Genomic DNA, 6,626 nt, shown 5'->3' with positions numbered 1-6,626 from the left:
TTTAAAATAAAACATTGACATCAAGTCTTGACATCCCAACACATTAATTTTCTGTTGAAAGAATTCAAGCATTAGCATCTCGAGTATTCAAGATTCCATCATTGAAGTTGGTGGATTTTAAAATAGTGAAAAGTACAAAATTACACAATATAAAAACAATGAAATAAAATTTCAGACAAATTTAGGGGTCTACAGTCTGCTTTCCTTCGCTCATTCTTATAGAATTAGAAGGTGGACAAAGGCGTACACCTTAATTTATTTAATATTTTTTTTCTCCATTATACACGTGCAAACAATTGAGACAATAATAACATAAATTACAAATGACTAACAAGTAAACTATAAACCAAAAGAACGTTTTTTAAATTTTTTATTTTTTTGACACGATTGGGGTAAACATTAAATTTTGAGACAGCCAGGGGTAAACACTAAGCTGACATATTTTAGTTTTGACACAATCAAGAGTAAACGTTATACTGTGAGACAACCATGAGTAAACGTTGAACTACCCTTTTTAATTTTGATACACCTAGGGGTAAACGCTGCCATTTTTAGTTTTGACATAGTAATGGTAAATGCCAAACCATCATTTTTTTAGTTTTGACATAGTCAAAGGTAAACGCTGAACTGTGACAACTAGGAGTGAACGCTAAATTGTCATGTTTAGTTTTGACACAATCAAGGGTAAATACTAAACTCTGAGATAGTTAGGAATAAACATTAAAATGCCATTTTCTAGTTTTGACATAGCTAGGGATAGATGCTAAACTGTGATATAGTCTGGAGTAAACACAAAACTGCCGTTTTTTAGTTTTGCAACAGTCAGGAGTAAACACTAAATTGTGAGACAGGATGGGAAAAATGCTAACCTTCAATTTTTTAACTTTTGTGAATTTTTTTCCCTTTTTATTTTGTGAGAATTGAATGGTTTGTGTTTCTTTATGTTTTAAAACAATGAATTTAACACTTAAGACGAGGTGATCTACTTGGCTACAAAAGGAAAATTGGTCATAACTATTTTTTAACTCATTGTTTTTTAAGAAAGCTTTTGTTTGGAAATCTCAATTTCAAATTGCCTAGTATTCAATTATGAATTTTTTCAAGGCATTGTATCAAAGAGAACAACTTTCAGTTTTTTTTTCTAAATAAAAAAAAATCTCCAAAGAAAAAAAGAGATTATGAAATGAATTCTTAAAACTTTTTGTTGTTTTTTTAAGAAAAAATAAAACCCTTAACAAAAATTTTCCCCACTATTTGTGCTTGATTTTTTGAATTATTGCTTCAAAAGGGAATAACATTCAAAAAGTTTTTTTTTTCATTCTTCAAAGAAATAAATTGCTATGAACATAAAAATTTTCATGAAACTCTTTTTTTTTTAAATAAAAACCCTAAACCAAACTTTGCCCCACTATTTATGCAAGAATTTGTCTGATCATATTTTGAGACCAAAATAAAAAAAAAATAAAAAAAAAACTGTATAGCAAAAAAGAGATTTTTTGTGTTTTTTTAATAGAAAAAGATAATATACACCTAGCCTCTAACTCCCCTATAGACTACCAAGTGACATTAAAATAAAGGGAAATGAAGAAAAGTAATAAAAGGTGACACTTGAAGAAAAGAATGTACATATAAATGAAGAACAAGTATATGCATGGGAGATTAAAGATGAGACACGAAAGCATACATGGACAACATAGATGAGAAACAAGAGGTATGAAAAAATCAAAGATATCCACACATGAGGACTAAGAAGACAATGAAAGTGAATCATTCCTTAAACAACTCCTCTTTAGACTTTATGGTGTAACTTTCCAAGATTTCACTCATATGGCATAATAGGTTGGGTATTGCCCAACAAATAGTCTCTTCATGCAATAGACTTTTCGACCAAATATAATGCTCTAACTCTATAGAATCAGATTTCTTCTGCAAGCTTCTTCCTTTCTAAATAGTTTCTCAATTAGCTGATAAAAATGATGCTCCTATGAAAATGTCAATAATCACTTAGTTTTGACTCTCATCGAGAAAATTTCTTTTCACTTGACACATTGGTTGTCCCAATTGACACCTTGAAAGTGATTAGATAACTACCATCACAATTGATCATGTGACTTTAAAGATATTTTGTGTCCTTAGTTTTTAAATGTCCCAAGTGGTAAGTTCGGTAGCTTCGAGAGACTTCCCATATTTTTAGGCTATGCAACATCCCTGCACCCTTGAATAGTAGAGTTTTTCGTGTTGCCAAAATTGAGCAAACGATATACAACATGGTGATTTTGTCTCACTTCATGCCTTTATCTGAATGTTGTTGTTTCAGAATATATGTTAAGTTAAAGTGTCCAAACTTTACATATATCATCTTTTTTCCTATTTCAACATTGAAGGATCCTAAATGTTTTCTTTTTCTTGCTAGTCCATGATTTTCCTTTTCTTTTTCTTTCTTTTTCTTTTTTCTTTCTTTTTTCTTTCTTTTTTTCTTATTTTTTTGTTTTTTTTTACAAGAGCATTTTCTCACACACTTGCTTTGATATGCAATAGCCAAGTGAAATGCACATACTTCATCAAAGAGAAAAACACCACATGTAAATGCTTAAGCATGCATCCAGATAGGAACAAAACTAGCTCGTCTTGATATGACTCCATGTCATCTGTAGTTTCTAATTTTCAAACTCTAACCAAACACTACTCCATTCTTCCTTTTTCCCAAAGTCAAAATTGAAAATTTGTTTTCGGTAATGTGGAAATCAAATTCTTTTAAAGCATTCAAAGCTCAAAAGATCATCAAATTGTTTTTATCTTTTTATCTTTTCTTTTCCTTTTTCCTTTTTCCTTTTTTTTATCTTTATCTTTTTTTTTATCTTTTTTTTTTTTGCCACATTGAAGACAACTCTATTGTAAATACGCCTCATTACTTGATGCTACTTTATATCTCAAAAATCAAAATGCTACGTTCCCAAATGTAGCTCCTTGTGAAGTCATTCATAATCTGCCAATAGTTTGAAGTTGAACTGAGATCTACTCCGAGGTTATTAGCACATCTTATCCTTAAAGTTATTGTCTTCAGAAAATGACTCACTTTATTTAAGAGAATAGATTGATCCAGGAGAGATATTTGAATATGAAGTATATTCAAATAAATTGGATGTAAATTTTAAAGTCATGACAAAAGCCTAAGAACTGGATATGTCATTAAGGAACTTATAAAATAAACTGTCCAAATTCAAAATCTTTTCGTGACTTGAGATAGTGTCTGTAACATATAAATACTATAAATTACTTTTAAAGTCATCCAAACATATGAGTAAAGATGAGGAAAGTAATTGATTGCCCAATTATAGCAACATTATGGTATAGAGCAAAAGAAAAATATCAAATCGCTATACTATAGTAGTATTACGACATAGATCAAAAGAAAAATATCAAATCGCTATACTATAGTAGTATTACGACAATACTTTTAAAGTATGCTTCTGCATCAAGATTCATTTCTTAAAAAAAAAAAAAAAAAAAACAAATCACTCTCTTACATGATGCTATATCAGTATAGTATATTAATAAAAATTTAAAATTTTATAATTATAATAAATAGAAAATGCTTAATAAATTATTATTTTAAAATATTGAAATTAATTATTAAAATAAAATATAACAAGCTTTTAGATTTTTGTTATTTACCCATAAATATAATTTACGAATGTCTTCGATACATAACATTAGTTCAAATAACAATTTATTATTATATTATATATATATTTTTATTTCATCTGTTGTTTCAGTTTTTATGTAAACATACTCATATGGATAATATTTAATAATTTAATTAATAATTCTTAAAAACACAATACCTTTAGTATGAAATTGCGAATATCAAGTTAAAACCCATCTTTCTGGTCACTTATATAAGCCGCACCATGTCATACTTCGAGCCTCTTAATAGATTTTATGACTCTTTATGAAGCAGTTTGAAAAATTTAAACTATGTAAAATAAAAATACAAAATAAAAAAAAAAGGAATTTCTAGATCGCAAAAGGTCCTATTATTTTTTTTTAACGCTGATTCATGTTTAACGTAATTCCAATCTTCGCTATCCATAGAACCAATACCAGCGTGCGTTAATTCCACATAACGTATCCTTCGCCATAGGTAAACCCAATGAAAATAATTAAGATCATGTTTTGAAAATATATAAGACTGAGCTTGAGATCTAGGTGTAAAAAATACGAAAACAATAAAGAAAAGAGGAGAAAAAAAGTATAAGTTAGAATGTCACACTATTACTCGAGCAAATAAAAAAATCATATCAAAATCTTGAACTCTATATAAGAAAATGTTACAAGGTAGTATGGATATTAAAAAACATCAAGATAATCCATCTTTTTACCTCGATGGAGCAGAGCGTTTCGAATAGTTTTAAAAGATTGCATTATTTCATGTTTTTCTCGAGAAAAAACGTTTTCCCGTGATCCTCCCTCATTTTATTCTTAATTGAGGGAAAGATGAAACAATAATAAAGAAAAAGAAGAGAAGAATAAAGGAGACAAAAAGAGAGAATAACAAGAAACAAACAATATAAAATGAATTTGTGTCCTTTAAATAATTGTCTACTAAGTTTTATATCCCTCACATAGTCTCCTGACCCTCAGCGTGAAATAGTGCCCAACCATGACCCAACATTTCCATTTCATTTTTTGAGGAACGCCCTACATTATAATAATAAATTAACTATAATTTTGACCTAACAAAGTAAACCTATAAATATACCCAACAACCATAGAATCCAACCGTTTCTTTTTAAAATATCATTTGTTCCCAATCTTTTATTGTCTTTCTGATAGAAAACCAATAATCCGCATTCGTGTGATACCAGTTGAATTTGACGCATAATTTAGAACTATAATTTTAAGACAGCGGAGGCAAACACCTAATAGTCTGTAGGCCACCTATACTACGTTAGTCCAATGTAATTAATAGAGATATAAGAGTAAACCGGTCAAATTTAGCTACTAGTATTTTTTTTTCGCACAACCCCTATGATGTTAAACTGTTTTGGAACTACTTCTTTAAATGTTTTTGACGTTCACCCATCATAGCGTGACGTTAAACTCGACTGTGAGGTATCACACTATAATGTTTTTACTTTTCATGAATCTAATTGTCGAGATAATGTAAACAATAAACTCATTTAAGTAGTTTTAAATCAAGCATGACAATAATGTGGATTAATATTTCATTGTGCTCGATATTACCAATACATGTGTGTGATTAATAGAGATGATGGGAGACAATATAGTATGGTCAAAATGTTTTTACTTTCTTTGCATACATTCCAATCACTTATTTGTCTCCTGGATGACTTTAAAGAAGAGGTAAAAATTTAATAGTAACCTAATTCTTATATGAATGTTAAGATAACGAGACACAATAATTCTCAAGTCACGAAAATGAAATATTGATCATTTTTGGTAATCAGTTTATATTTATAAGATCCTTGTTCTACCAAATTGATCATCTTAGTTTTCTAGTTTGTTCTTACAGGCTTAAATTTGTCATAATAGAGCTTTAAAGATATATGTAATTCGACCCCCTTAAACTCGAATTTGAAATTATAAGTTCCCGAAGGTGATACTTCATAGTTTATAACAAAACCAATAATACTCTTCCTGAGGCCCTGACCCTCAAGTTCTATTCCTATATGAAAGTTTGATGTCATGCCTATAACTGAAGACAAAAGTCCAAGCTGAATAGTGAAAGGAAAATACAGCAATAAAGTGCTAAATAACCTTTCGGAGTAGATTCTCAGTTCAGGGTGACTTCAATAACTATTGGCAAGAGTATACTGAGGAATATGACTGGGTCACAGGAGGAGCCTACATTATAGGAATTTTAAAGTTAGAGCCTACACTTTTCCTCATATATTTTTTTTAACCTGTATTGAGTAGATAATATTTATTTTATTTCGTTTAGTCGATCATTTTTGTGAGAAAATGAATAGTAGAGTGTGATTTGCCTGTGCAGGTTTTATTTATATACAATACCAAAATAAAAGTCTGAAATTTTCTAAAACTAAGTTTTAGAGGACCGAGGAGAAGTTAAAGAAATCATACATTATATTACATAAACAAAAAGGAAAAGATAAAAGATATAAATGAAAGAGTGCAAAAATAGAAACCTAAATATTTGAAAAGAATTAATAAAGACTTAACCAATGTTTTTTGAAATAAGAAAAAGCTTTTGGTAATTCTCTAGGAATAATGTATCTCAAGAACTTTTGCACCAAATTTAGAATTATGCTTTTTAAAGAAGTAAATTTTTGCCATATATTCCTCTTATTACCAAGATTTTATATATTACACCAAATATAAGGTCTTTCAATTGTTTGTACTATTGTGCCAAAAAAGGAGAAAACAACTGAATTGCAGTAAGTTTTGTTAGTAGTTAAAAAATAAATAGAAAATCCAATTCTGAAAACGTAAACAGATAAAAAATGAGGAGTTAAGAAACAATTGAATTACCTCAACAAGACAGAGACTAGTCTTGTTTTTGTTGATTTTTTTATAAAGGACATGCATTAAGAAACAATTAATAAATCACACCTTTGTACAGAAACGTGTTAATTTTCTTTTCT

Source organism: Benincasa hispida, chromosome 7 (genome assembly GCF_009727055.1).
Source record: "Benincasa hispida cultivar B227 chromosome 7, ASM972705v1, whole genome shotgun sequence".
Lineage (NCBI taxonomy): Eukaryota > Viridiplantae > Streptophyta > Magnoliopsida > Cucurbitales > Cucurbitaceae > Benincasa > Benincasa hispida.
Note: the sequence above shows the minus strand (reverse complement) of the source record.